A 15719-nucleotide genomic window follows, 5' to 3' on the forward strand; every position below is an offset into this window, starting at 1 on the left:
TAATTGGCTTGATTATTTTCTTACCGTTAAGTTTTAAGACCTCTTTGGATATTTGGGTAACAGTTCTTTATCACATACGCTTTCTGTAAAATTTTCTCCCAATCTGTGGCTTATCTTTTAATTCTCCTGACATTGTCTTTCACATAGCAGAAGTTTTTAATTTTAATGAATTCCAGCTTATAATTTATGTCTTTCATGAATCATGTCTTTGATGTTGTATTTAAAAAGTCATTGACAAACCCAAGATCATCTAGATTTTCTACTATGTTATCTTCCAGGAGCTTTATTATTTTGTGTTTTATGTTTAGATCTTTAACCCATTTTGAGTAAATTTTTGGGAAGAATGTAAGATCTGTTTCTAGATTTTTTTTTTCATGTGGATGACCAGTTATTCCAGCACCATTTTTTTCTCCATTGTATTGCCTCTGTTCTTTTGTCAAAGATAAGTTTACTATATCTATGTGAGTCTAGTTATGGCCTTTCTATTCTGTCTTATCAATCTATTTGTCTATGTTTTTGTCAATCCCATACCGTATTGATTACTGTGGCATTACAGTAAGTCCTGAAGTTGGGTAGTGTCGGTCCTTCAACTTTGTTCTTCAATATTGTGTTGGGTATTGTGGCTATCATTGCTTTCCATATAAACTCTAGAATCAATTTGATGATATTCACAAAATAATTCACAGGGATTTTGACTGGGATTGCTTTGAATCTATAGATGGAGTTAGGAAGAACTGACATTTTAGCAATATTGAGTCTTCCTATCCATGAACATGGAATATCTTTCCATTTGTTTAGTTCTCTTTTGATTTCTTTCATCAGAGTTTTATAGTTTTTATCATAGCTTTTGTACATATTTTGATAGATTTGTACTTAAGTATTGCTCTTTTGGGGGCAATGCTAATGTAAATGGTATTGTGTTTTTAATTTCAAAATCCACTTGTTCTTTGCTAGTATATAAGATAGTGATTGACTTACATATTAACCTTGTATCTCACAACCTTGCCTGGTTCCTAATCTTGCCTGGTTCCTAAGAAAACTTTGAGTTTCTCATAAGAAAGTCTGATAACAACTGTGGGGGTTTTGTAAATATTCTTTATCAAGTTGAAGAAGTTCTCCTATGTTCTTAGTTTTCTACAAACTTTTATAATAAGTGGGTGTTGGATTTTTTAAAATCATTAATAGGTGTTTGGATTTTGTTAAATGCTTTTTGGCATCTACTGATATGATCATGTGATTTTTCTTCTTTAGCCTTCTGATGTATTACATTAATTGATTTCTAAGGTTGAACTAGCCTTGCATAACTGGGATATATTCCATTTGGTTGTGTTCTATAATTCTTTCTATGCACCACTGAATTTGATTTGCTAGTATTTTGCTGAGGACTTCTGCATATATATTGATGAGACATGTAGGTCTACAGTTTTCTTGCAATGTCTTTGTCTGCTTTTGGTATTATGATAATGCTGTCCTCATAAAATGAGTGAGGAAGTATTCCCTGTGCTTCTTTTTTAAAATGTAACTAGTATACAATCTTTTCAAAGCCTTTGTTGAGTTATAATTGATATACAAAAAATGTACATATTTAATACATGCATTTTGATGTGTTTGGATCTATAATGGAAAATTGGTATAATTTTTTCTTTACATGTTTGGATTCCTTGAATTCACCAGAGAATACATCCGGGCCTGGTGCTTTCTATTTTGGAAAATTATTTATTACTGTTTTAATTTCTTTGATAGATATAGGCAGAAGTTCATCAAATTATAGTTCAGGGTTTCTAACTCTGACATTAGTAGTCCCCACAGAAGTTTCTGCTCTGATAAATTGTGATTCTCTGTATTTGCCATTCTCTCCAGTTTTGAAGGCATTGGTTTGCCTCATGACCTCACATCTCTTATGGATCTAAAAGAGTTGTTGATTTTTCCATTTGTTCAGATATCACTTCTTGTTAAGACAGAATGGTGACTTCCAAGCTTCTTACATGCTGAACTGGAAGCCAGAAGTCCATCTCCTTCTGTTTTTCTTTTAACTATTCTCTTTTATGTCTCTCTTTCAAGGAACGACCTTGAATTACTGGAGTTGTTTTTGTTTTTCCTCATACTTGTAGTGAGCCGGCAATGTCAGCATCATGATACAATTAGCCAATGACTGGACACTGTCAAATATGAAAGTCCAAACTTCTTGTCCCAAGTAAGTGTAAACTTCAAGGTGCAATTATACTCCAGGTTACCTGTATAAAATTCAGGTACAGCTGAGATTTTTGTCAGAAACTTCCCCCTTGTTTGTCTTTTCTTTTTCTATCTTTTTCTGGGAATCTTGTGCACATATTTTTTTGTCTTAGAGTCTACTTCTGGGGAAACCAACCTAAGAAGATGATATATTACAGAGAAAAGTAGAAGGGAAGTTTGGTATACAGCATCAATCCCCACTGAGTTGAAGATTTTTCTGCAGCAATATTATCATCTCTCCCCCAGAAACTGATTTATTTTTATAGTACCTATCATCTGTCACTCATTTGCCATTCAATTTAATGTATTAGTTTTCTATTACTGTGTAACGAATTACCAAAAACTTAGCAAGCAGTTTAAATCTATCTATCTATTTATCTATCTATCTCTATATATCTGTATCTATCTGTCAACAGACATATGTTACAATTTCTCTAAGTTAAAAGTGTAACAAATTACCAAAAACTTAACAGTTTAAATAGGTCGGTCTATCTATCTATCTATCTATCTATCTATCTATCTATCTATCTATATAGATAGAGATAGAGATATATAGATAAATCTTACAATTTCTGTAAGTTAAAAGTCTAGGCATAGATAAGCTGGGTCCTCTGCTCAGGGTTTCATCAGGCTGAAATCAAAGTGTAACCTTACCTAAGGTTCAGGGGTCCTGTTCCAAACTGAGTGAATATTAGCAGAATTTAGTTTCTTGCATTTATTGGAATAAAGTCTCCATTTTCTTGTTGGCCATTGCCCAGGGAAGGCCCTTAGCTCCTAGAGGCTGGACTTGTGTCCTTGCTCTCTTCATGTTCAGTTCACAACATGGTTGTTTTCTTCTTCAATGCAAGCAGGAGCAGTCTCTGGCATTTTGAATTTATCTGATCTCTTCTAAAGACTTATCTGGTTAAGTCGGGCCCATCCAGGATAACTTCTTTTTAAAATTTTTTTTATTTATTAATTTAAATTCAAATAATTAACATATAGTGTATTATTAGTTTCAGAGGTAGAGTTCAGTGATTCATCAGTTGTATATAACACCCAGTGCTCATTACATCACGTGTTCTCCTTAATGCCCATCATGCAGTTACCCCATCCCCCCAACTCCCCTCTCCTCCAGCAACCCTCAGTTTGTTTCCTATGATTAAGAGTCCCTTATGGTTTGTTTCCTTTCTGATTTCATCTTATTTTATTTTTCCCTCCCTTCCCCTATAATCCTCTGTTTTGTTTCTTAAATTTCACCTATGAGTGAAATCATACGATAATTGTCTTTCTGTGATTGACTTATTTCACTTAGCATAATACCCTCTAGTCAGGATAACCTCTTTTAATGAACTCAATGTCAATTGATTAGGGAACCTAAATTACATCTGAAATATCCCTTCTGATATATTATGTATCATAGTCATAGGTGTAATGATTCATCATAGTCACAAGTCCCACCCACATGCAAGGTGAGGGGATCATACAGGAGAGGTGGGAATCCTGGAGACCACTGACTTTTGCCTACCACACTTCTTTTACCCCCATACTTCCTTCTTGCATACAGAACCTCTTGTTTGAGAGTGATGTTCTGTAATGTACATTTATTGTGGATTTTAAATAGTGGTTGTGATAGTGATTGTGCTCATAGCTATTACTGTCATTTTCTACAAGGGAACAATATATTTCCATTATATGATTCTCACAATCCAAATATCAAGTCGGAAAACACTGCCCTAAGAATGTTAGAGCAATACAGACCTAGATTCAAGTTCAATTTATACGGTAAATTATTTCATTTCTATAATTCTTTCTTTTGCTTGTAAAATGGGTATAAAAATACCTGTTTGACAGGGTTCTAAGAGGAATGAAAGAAATTATTAGACAAGTGGCTGACAGGTAATATGTGCCTAACAAGTGGCAGGGACTTTACCTTCTTATTCCTTGTATTACAGAATGTCTTAAATGAATTTTCCAGAAAGAAAAGCCATTTTACAAAAACGTGGAACATATTTGCCTGACAAGCAACAGATGCTTTGGAAAGTAATTAACCAGTGCATACAGACAAGAACAATTTATCACTCACAGGAAGCATATTACACTAAAAGGTAGTCTAAAAGAGGCAAGGAGAATTACAAAAAGGCAATTGCAAAATGTGTCGTACCCCCCACCCCCAGTAGAGCGGGGGGGGGGGGGGCTTGTGGCATGGAGAACTGTCAGAGAAGCCCCATATTTTGCAAATGGTGAGATATAAAAGCCTCCAGGTGTGGAAACTTAATTGGTTTTATGGATGGGGAAAATTAGATGTTTTCTAGGGAAGTTTATCTTATCTTCATTGTCTGGGGACTTTAGGGCTTCAGCTATAGAAAAACAGAACTAGGTAAGAATTTAACAAATACCGATTAAGGAACTATTTAAAATAGTGGTAAACATACTGCTTCTGCATTCAAATAGTCCCCAAAGTATTTAAGATTGATAGAGTTTTTTGATCTTGAATTTTAAATAACATTCATTGAGTGCTTACTATGGACCAGGCAGTGTGCTACACATTTGTGTATATGGCCTAATTCAATTCATGATGAGATATATATTACCCTTATCATCATTTAGTCACAAATGAGAAAACTGACTCAAAGAAATTAAGTAACTTGTCCAATCAGGCTAACACAAAGGATAGAAAAGGACAGGAGCAGGGCTGTAATTCAGCTGTAAATTCCAAACTGCACACCGAACCTCTCTGCCACACGTATTTAAAGTTACATGCCTTCAGCATTCTCTTAACTGAATTTTGGTTGTCAGTTAGGAATCACCCTGCTAAGATCTCTTCAGGGGACCTTTTCCATACGGTTTCTCAATTTGCATTCACTGATGTATTTCTATTCTTTCTACTCTGTGCCCCTTGTGGGCTGGCTGGGGAATGGAACTTGGGACAAGTATGAGAAATTCTAGCAGGAAAACACCTCTGACGAATGCTTGATTTACAGAGATGGAGGAACGCTCACTGGTTTCACCCATGCTCTCTAATCCTTTCACCCATGCTAGTGTGTTAACAGCAAGGCCCATCACAAATGACTATTTCCACTTTCAAATCATCTCTTATTATCTCTGCTCAGTGACTGTGAGCAGGTTTAATCTATTCCTCACCATTCAAACCATTTTATTCTAACTACCGAGTAACATTTCCCATTTCCCATATTCAGGGAAAGGCTGAATCATTTAAATAGAGTTTTGCATGACTTACTTAAAGCTGACAGTTTGCATGTGTGGAATTCAAACTCTCTAGAAACCTGATGAATTCCCCCAGATTTTATTAGTTTGCAATTTTTTGAAAGATGCAATAATGCCCTAGCTTGAAGGGATGATGGTAATACAAAAAGCTTTCTTAATATCAAGACAAATCTCCTGAGTCAGGGTCAGCACTGAATCTAAATGGTAATTCTCCCAAATCCAGATGTAGAATTATGAATTCTATATTCCTTTCTTATCCTAAACCACTTTTCCATTGAATTTGAATTGGGACTTCAGGCATCTTCCATCATATCCGGGCCATATTTGTATGACAATAAACAGATAAGATTGGAAAGAGATTACCAGTGTATACAGATGTGAGCATTGTCATGAAAAGATAAAAAAAAAAAACAAAAACAGAAAACAGTTTAGTGTGCTATTAAAATCATAAACTAAACTATATGTTTTTTAAGAAGTTTCTTGACAAAGTCTTTACTCTGTCTTATTTGGGTACATGAAATATGACAAAGTTCTCCATAGAGAATACTCTCATTTAGTGAAAACAAATAGTTAATCAGAAATAGTTGCCCATAAAGAATGGACACACTCTTAAACACGCAAAGGTCATACACTGTACAACAAAGTCATATGAGCATCAAAGTCATAAAAATTATGAACAAATTAAAGCAATTCTAATTTTCACCAATTCTAAATGGGAGACTTAACCAACTTAATGTTTTAAGTTTTTTATCTGTAAATGTTAATAATGACAGGCATTTCCCAGAGCTAATAAAGACGATGTGATATAGAAACATACACATAATAACGTCTTAAAAAATAACTACTATTTCCTTCCATTTCCTTCCTAAATGTGCTCCAATTTAACTAGCAACTTGCTTACAACCAAGCCATGCGTCTAAAACTGGGTAAAGATCATGAATGTACTTAATCGTCTAAAGATACTAATAATTAATCGAACCATGAACCAAACCAGTTTGAATTGTAACTCCTCTCTGTATTCATATCTAATTGAACTAGGTCAGAACCAGAGCATCAGAATATTATCCTAATGGGACCTTAATCAAATTCTATTTGATTCAGTTTAATCTCATCACTGACTCACCGTTCTACCTTTTGGAGACTACACATTCTTTGACATCTAAGAAAGATCTCATTTCATTCTTTGTCACCTAACCTGCCATAAAGGGAATATGGTTAATTTGTGTTAAAAATAAATAAAGCCATTTAACTTCTGCCATAATTTCTCCATCCCTATTATAGTGGTAACAATATATATTTTACCTCACTAACCAGATGTTTGAAACCCTAAGTCAGATAATAGACATAAAACTCCTTTGAAAATATGTTCTGTGTTATAAAAAATCATTATTATTTAACATATGGCCAATATATTATCCTGTATTTTTAAAATTAGTAAAATTTAGGGGCGCCTGGGTGGCACAGCGGTTAAGCGTCTGCCTTCGGCTCAGGGCGTGATCCTGGCGTTATGGGATCGAGCCCCACATCAGACTCCTCTGCTGGGAGCCTGCTTCTTCCTCTCCCACTCCCCCTGCTTGTGTTCCCTCTCTCGCTGGCTGTCTCTATCTCTGTCAAATAAATAAATAAAATCTTAAAAAAAAATAAATAAATAAAAATAAAATTAGTAAAATTTAAACATTGTTGCCAGTATAATTCACTAGTTTATGAATACTACCCAAAAAATAATCATGCCTGACACAATTATATTTTGAAAGATGGTTTTAAAATACAGATAGGTTTCCTATGTATTCTGGAAATAAGGCAAATATCAGCCAATAACTAAACCCCAAAGTGTCTCATCAGTCTTCATGATGCAAATTATGAAGTAAAATGGAGCAAAAAACGAATCCAGATTGACCACAAAGTCTTTTGTTCCCTACACTCTCAAAATTACCCCATATTCTAGCATATTCATTTGCTAAAGTTTGATCTGTCCATACATTTGGAACCAGACCTAACTTTAGCTCATTCTTTTTTTTTTTAAGAGTTTATTTATTTGAGAGAGAGAGAGCACGTAGCTTACAGGATTTTAAGAGATAGGAATCACTTGGTAGTTCCTGTGAAATGCATTTCTGAATAATACACTGGTATTACAAGGGGGCAGTAGATAGAGGTGGTGAAGAGTCTTGAATCAAGAGCTAAACTGCTAGTATCCCCCACTGGCTTTAAATCCATGCGCAAGGAACTTGACCTCTCCTTAACTACTTTTCCTCATTTTCAAAATGAAAATCATAATAAAACCTTACTTGTCAGTTTTGTGAGGATTTAATGAGATAACGTATATGAAATACACTTAAAACAGTCTCTGAAATATTTATCCAAATATTTTCGAGTCTGAGAGTTGGCATTATTTGTTAGATTATCTCATAGAAATATGTAAGAGGAGTTTTTACAATGCCTCAGTTCATCCCCTTCAGGGACAACTAGCTGACCATTCTATAGGGAAGGTATTTTTTTGGTTATGTATGTTTATTTTCCCCATGTCGACAGTGGGAAACAATAAAGACTTAATCGTGACTTTCTTTTGCTAATGGGATACAAAAGTAATTTTGTAAAAATTTTGTATGGAAAATTAGAAAGCACTATTTTTCTTAAACATATGAAATATTACACTTTTCAGTTTCCTGTTTGTTTGGCCGGGGTCATATGACTAATTGTGGACAACGGATTGTGAGTGGAATTGGCATGTGTCACTTTTATGTTGAGGCAGTGAAAAACCCCTATGCAATATTCCAACAATCTCTTCCCCCTTGGAAGTAATTGTGGAAGCAGAAATGGAGAGCCTGGACCTAGCAACATGGATGGCTGAGTTCACTGCATAAGGCAATCTGCTTGGGGAGTTGTCAGCAAAATTTGTGTGAGCGAGAAATAAATTTTATGTCTTATGCCACTAATATTTTAAGGGTTATTTGTGGTCTCAGCAAAAGCCTACTCCACCCTTATAAGTATACGTGTTTTATAAGCAAAGGAGTTTTAGTAGAATATTTACAGATATTACATATTTTCTTACGAATCTGTCTCTAATCACTGGCATATAATTCTGACTTAATTTATTTAAAACTAGTAGAAAATAGTCACAATTTGTTAATGCAATTATTTTCTTAATGCGAAAGAAAAGCTACACTTGGTGATCTCAGGGTAAATCAGCCTCCACACTGGAGACTGAATCTTTTAAGAGTATCTGTTAATTACCATTACAAACAATTAGCTATCACAAAATGAAATAAAATGCAAAAAATAAAAAAAAAATAAGGACATTTATCACCATAATTCTGCCATCCTCCCACCCTCTGTCAAGAACTCTGAAGAGCCTGAGACTTTATATCACTTGCAAAATAAAGTTAGCCTGTCACAATTTCATGGAAGGTGGCAAAAGACAGAAGACTCCTGGATCAGAGAAGAAGAACTTAATTACCCCCAGCAATAGCAGTATCTAGAGTATCCACATTTGTGCTGTTCTCAGAACCTCGAATCCCATAGAATGACTCACAGAAAGCCATGTGACATCTACATACGCAGTGTGTGTTTGTACCACAGGAATCCCAGCTTAGAGAACCCAAATCTTTGATAATGGGCAATGAAGCTACTTGATTTTTGCCCAGGACAGAGACAATCTTTATTATATGGTAGCAAACAAATCTGCACTTTTCTCTAGAGGGAGATATTATCTCTATCTTCCAAGGCTGTTTGCTCTATAAATATCCTTGAAAAGATAGTATAAAACAAAAGGAGTCAGTCGCTCTGCTTGTAAGACATCTGGAAATATGGGAAGCACATGGAAAATTACCTTCTCAGGATATTTACACCTCAATCCTACATTGTCTTGGCTTCCAGAAATGTTCCCATGAATATGATAATCCACAGCTGCTCCACTTAATACAAAAAACTTTGTCTATAAATAAATCAGTTCAATTTTTCTCATATAGCATTGAATAAAGGCTTATATCAACAGAACTCCAAGCATCAGGATGAGGTCAACCTACGATGGCAACCTTAACCATTCTCCTCAGGTCCTGGACCCAACAAGTTCAACAAATCCAAAAATTATCACTGTCTAACTTGAAAAGTCAAGTGAGTTTCTCCTTAAGAGTCTGTTTTGACTTTTCCATTTGGCCCACGGCATTAATCCAGGTAGAGAAAGATGTCTTAGTGATTGCGTTAAATTGGCTTTCAAGGAAAAATTCTAGAGTAATTTGGTCATTTACAACAACCCTGGCCAGCATGTTGAATCTGATTTTCATGAATTTCAGGGATACATTTTGACCAGTTTATCTAAGTGGATGGCCCCTACCATCAGGATAACTGTCTGCAAGGTACAAAAAAAATAGCAATACCTTTGGTTTTCCCTCCAAGAAGCTCCCTTAGCAAACCAGGGCAATCTTACCTTAAAGAGATCTCTGTAGTCGTCTGAGGACTACACGACTTCCTGGTGCTGTTTCCTTAAATACTTGAGGGTTTATGACCCCTAAAGGGCAGTTGCCATGTTTTTAGAAGAAAGGCAAATTAATGTCTGACTTCTACACAAAAATTGCATTCTCAAGGGTTCACATGGTGTCCCTGGAAAGAGTTTTTGTTTTTTACCATTGTTGCCCTTTCCCCAAGTGGGACCTATATGAGTTGCAGGGTACAGCTTGACAGTGCTTCCAAGCTGACTGGTGGCCATAGGGTACCTAGTACGGTTTGAAAAACTGAGTCTCATCTTTCTTTTTGAGGGAATTGTTTGAGGCTAAACAGCCAGTTTAGCCTATTCTGTTTGTTCACATGAACGCCTGGGTGTCATTCATCTGTGCTTCAGAAAAACTGGGTGTCAGTTACAGGAATGGGGATGTGTAGCTTATCTTGATGTTTTGATATTTTGCATGGAGGAGGGGCAGGTCTTGTTTGATAGGATCATACGCCCTAGATTATCCAGCTGAAGACACTGTGCCTTTAATTTATGTCCGTATAGATGCAAAGTTCATACTGGGTCATTTGAGAACAGAGACTACATTCAAAGTTGCTAACTCAGTTGATAAAATTACCTTTTAGCCTTTAAGATGGTTTTGCTGGGGCTGCTGCTGCTGGTGATGATCATGATAATAGTGATAACAATAATAATAATACTAACTAAACTTTATTTAACATTTTTATATACCTGGCATTTTGTCAGATATTATTCTAAAATTTCAATAATCCCTTTTACATGCATTCCACCCTACTCCTACTCCCTCTTCATTTGTCTCCAGAGGGTGGGTTAAGATTAAGAACAAGGGAATGCACTGAGGCCAGAACTTTGACATGATGAAGGATTTTATAACTTGGAATTTGCATTTTTCCTGGCCTCCCTGAGAACCTGGGTTTCACATGTTGCCAGAATGTCTATGATAAATGAGATTTAAGCTTATCTCTCAGTTAGGAATTAGCTTGATCTAGGAAGTCTCCAGAGAAAGGGCTAATAATAAAGTTTGTGGTTTCAGCTTTAGGTCACAGGCATAATATCAATGTTTGGGTTTGTGCATAATTTAGCTACATTCCGTAGGGTAAGGGGTTCCTCATAGATTTTACAATCCTATCCTAGGTGTTCTGACTACAGAACAATTCTTTTGCCTTGGTCTTCTACATCAAACCCAACGGTGCTCAAATTATTTAGGATGAACACACTGATAACTACTGGTAACATCTAGAACTCACGTCCCCCCTCTCTAGGCCATGGATTATCATATTCTGTTATGCTGGCTTAAATATATATTTCACATTAGCAGTCCTAAATTCAGTTTGTTAGATGTGTAGCTAAGACTTAATTTTCCTTCCTTTTGCCCCAGATTGCTATGGGCTAAGGTCAAAGCTTTTAAAGGTCCCCAATGGAGTGTAAATATGTGTTAAACTTTTAAGACATTCCAAACATTTGCCTCTATGGTTTGTGACCAATGTATCCATTAATTTGCTGTTTGGTCATAACTTTTGCCATGTAAGTCTTAGGTCAGGTAAACACTGATGCTTTCAATTTTTCTTTCATTCACTTAGCAAACAATCACTCCTGAAAGCCCCATGAAATGAATGCCAAGCCAATCTACAAAAGACAAGGATGATGTCAATAAATGGGCAGAATTGCTCATCTTCAGATGGGATTTGCCTTGCTCAACTTACTTTTATCTTTGCAGAGCAACCTAGTGTAATGGTAATGGTGGAAGTGAATAGGCCTTTAATTGGATTGGACTATTATGGATCTAAGAGCTGCTAAGGCAGACTGAAAATGCTGTGTTCTTTGTCTTCACCAAGATAAAAATGTAGTTCAAAAGCAAAATGGAGTTGCTTGAAGTCAGTTATTAGCCCATTCAGAATCACTTTCAATGGCACGGCTCAGTGTGTTGCTTGTAATACCATCACATGGGCTCTTCTCAAAGATGGTCTTTCTCAGCCATTTAAAAAAGTTGCAAAGCATCCCTTCTGTCCTCCTCCCACATTGATTTTTATGTAACCAAGGGGAATATAAAAACTTCCCAAATGCAAGAAAAGTAACTCAGCCCAAATGTCTCTGATTAATCCTTTGTGTCTCAATTTCCTCATCTACCAATAGAAGAAACCAATATCTGTTGGAATCACCACATTGTGTTGTTTCGTAAATTAAATGAGATAATATTTGTGAGGGTGCTTTGCAAATTGGAAGTTTCTCTACAAATGTATAGATTATCTATTATAATAATTATTATATATTATATAATTATATAATATTATTATATTGCTCACTATCACTCAATCAAACCCTGCAAATATCTTCAAAGTTTGAAGGAAAATCTGAAACATTCCCCACTCTTTTTGAATCCCCTTTGATGAACCTGAATGTAATAAGCACAGAGAATACAAAAGTAAAGAAGAAATCATCCTGGCCTCTAAGTAGCTTTCAACCTAGAAGACAAATCAGAGAATTCCTTTGACATTTTCAGTTTCCTTAAATGAAATAGTTGGACCATGTGATATTTACAGTTACCTCAAATGCTAAAATGGTGAGTGTCCTTAATTTTCATGTTTAAATTTCCTTTACAAGAAGAAATATGATAGCTTGGCTTCAGCGGGGGAGGGGAAGTTTTTCCGTAAAGGAAATGGAGTATTGCTCCCCTCCTTTTTCTTTTTTTCTTTTTTTAAGATTTTATTTATTTATTTGACAGAGAGAGAGAGACAGCAAGAGAGGGAACACAAGCAGGGGGAGAGGGACAGGGAGAAGCAGGCTTCCACTGAGCAGGGAGCCCAGCGTGTTAGCTCATTTGGACCCTGGGATCATGACCTGAGCTGAAGGCAGACTTTTAATGACTGAGCCACCCAGGCGCCCCTTGCTCCCCTCCTTGAAAGGACCACATGAACCAAAACAAACCTTCAGCTTGTCAGGGCTGGAATTTCTCTCTCTCTCTTTTTTTAATCATTAGGAGTGAATAACAAAAAAGCGTCAATGGGAGAAAAAAAAAAAAAACTAAAAACTGGTGGATCTAATTTTTATAGTTTCTTCCTTTAGTTATTTGTTTAGTGGTTTTTCCAGGCCCCAAATTAGACCCAAATCCACGCAGACATCCCAGGACACTGAAGTAGATCAGTGATTCTGCCCAATGGCTACCCATCAAAAAACGGCAGCACCTTTAGAAAAAATACGGCTTTCCTTGCCTTACTGAATTCAAGCTACTGAATTAGGATCTCAAAAGGCAAAGGCCCAAGAATCTGTAGTTTTTAAAGTTGCCAAGTCAATTCTGATCAATTCGATTTGGCAGAAGTCTGTGGGCCACTTTTGGAGAATCCCTGTGTTGCAGTGTTTCACTTGTGAAGTCACTTGTTCTACTCCTGGCAGGTTCATTGACTTCACTTTGGTTCATGTCTACAATTGTTCCTCTTTTCGTCTAAGCCAGTTTTCCTCTTGCATTTTTCCCCTGGATTAATCTCATCTCTACAGCATGGGCTTCTCATGACCATCTTTTGGTTTTCCTTCTTTTTTACCCTAAAATTATTCACCAAACTCTGAACTGAAATTGTTCAATAACTGCCAAATTTGACCTATGTTTTCCTCTGACAAGTAAGTCAGAGCTGGTCGTCTCCTCCCTTCTTCCCAAGACTACTTATTTTTCAATATATAACTGATTTTAAGCAGACAAACTCTGGTCAAAGTAAGGGTATGGATCACTGAGCACAGCCATTCATCTCATTGTATTTCCTGTACTTTAAGTTGGAAAACTAGCAAACCAGACTATTTTAGTATTCTCCTAAGTGTTCCCATCTGATCAGCCTTTTCCTTTGGATCAAACATTCTTGCTGGGTTTCTGAGAATTCAAAGTCATTTATTATATCATATCATTTCACAGTTCCAAATATATTTAACCTTAATCTCAAATCTCCCCAAATCTGATGCTCCGATCACAAGATGACTCACTTTTCCTGGAACATGTCCTATATGCCCTGATTACCAAATCATGCTGGAGGGCAAAGGCAGTGTCTTCATCATTCAGTTTTATATTCTATAGAACCTAAAGCTCTTCCAATAGTCAGTTCTTACTAAATGAATGTCACACTAGTGCTTATCATTATCACGGTCCATTCTCCTCATCTACACATTTCTTTTATTAAACACATGCTTATTGAATATGTACTGTACGCTGCGACTATTTCTTGGTACCACAGACAAAGAACTAGTCCCCTAAAAATGCAAATTATTTGTTATAAGTGGGATCTGGCAAGAGAATGTGCAGTGTGGAGTACTACGGTCTCAGTTCGTGCGATTCTGCCACCTCTACTGGAAAAACAATCTGAAGTGCTCCCTAATGATGACCCTAGTGATATATAAGTTTTATTGTTTCTTTATTTAAAAGGGCAGGGTTTTTTTCCTGAATGATTAAAACGGTCGCTACAATTTTTGAGCACCTCTTATGTACTGGAAACACTGCATACACTGTACAGAGGTATATCTTATTCTCATTTGTTCTCATGGAGGTGGAATAGAAAGACCCGATAACTTAAAATTTTGAATCTAATATTTGAACCCTACCTTGACTGCTTCCCTTCCTACAGGCTGCTTTTCAATACGTGTGCTCAGAAGTGGCCCCTCATGAGTTCTGATTCCAGGAGAACAATGTGCTCCCCTTACACATCCCTTCATGTTCCCCTTCACCTGGCACCCCAAGAGGCCTTGAAGAAGGTTAGGAGTTTGTAGGGGTTCCTCTTTCATAGTGAGAAGCCTGCTGTGAAATCTATCACAGCTGCTGAAAGATACAAGTAAATGTTTTCCAAATAAAAATCCCTCAGTAAATCAAAGAAAAAAAAGGTATAATTTTCCTTTGGTAAACGCAACATGCACAAGTTACTTGAAACAGCTGGTTCAAGTGGAAATGAATGACTTCCCCAGGGTCACAATCTGACAGTAAGTGCTTGCTGCTTACATGTGTGGAAGAGGGAACGGGGACAGATATTGTAACAGAGCAGAACAATTTCTCCGCCTCATCAGTTCATGAATATTTGAACGGAGAGGGTGTGATTTGGAGAGTTCTTTGATGGCTTTGCTTTTTATTTTCCCTCCAGTCTTCCTCTGATCCAGCGGGTATGCATCACACACCTACTACAATCCAGACACATTGCTAGGCACTGTGGCCGTAGAGTTCAATATGACATATTCTCTTCCCTCAAGGAGCAACCTTCTTTGTATTATTTTCCAAATTACCATACAACTGTATTAGACAAAGGAGGACAGGTGTCCTTGCTTATACAGAGTGAAGGTGAAGAAGTAAAGGCATCTCAGCCCCCCACTTGCAATGACTGTACTTTGTGTTATGTGCATGTATGAGTGGGAACTTTTGGAGAGAAACACTGAGCTTGATCTCCATGTACTTTTCTAAGGAGCTTAACTTACTTTCTGTTATCCAAATCAATAAATATTTTCTGAGCATCTATATGTGATGTAACATTCTCTATTCCAGTGCTTTTTCAACTAAGGCCTTTTATATCCTGCATCACAGGCTGACTTTTGCTAGATGAGAACACTTATGCGCCTTGACTAAGAAATGTTTACCGAAAAATATATTCAAAAACTTTACATTGGTAATGGTGCTGGTTAGCAAGGACTCTTTACAGATACCAAGTGCAGTTGTTACTGCTCTCCTTATGCCTCCTTTCTAAAACATTTCGCAGAGAAAGTGAATTACATGGGGTAAAATAGAAATCTAAGCTGTTTATTCAATACAAAGCTGCTAGGAAATCAGGGTCATTCGTTTCAAGTTTGGTGGTTTGGAACT

The sequence above is a fragment of the Ursus americanus genome, chromosome 24 (assembly GCF_024610735.1).
Source record: "Ursus americanus isolate L20-20 chromosome 24, mUrsAme1.1.p, whole genome shotgun sequence".
NCBI lineage: Eukaryota > Metazoa > Chordata > Mammalia > Carnivora > Ursidae > Ursus > Ursus americanus.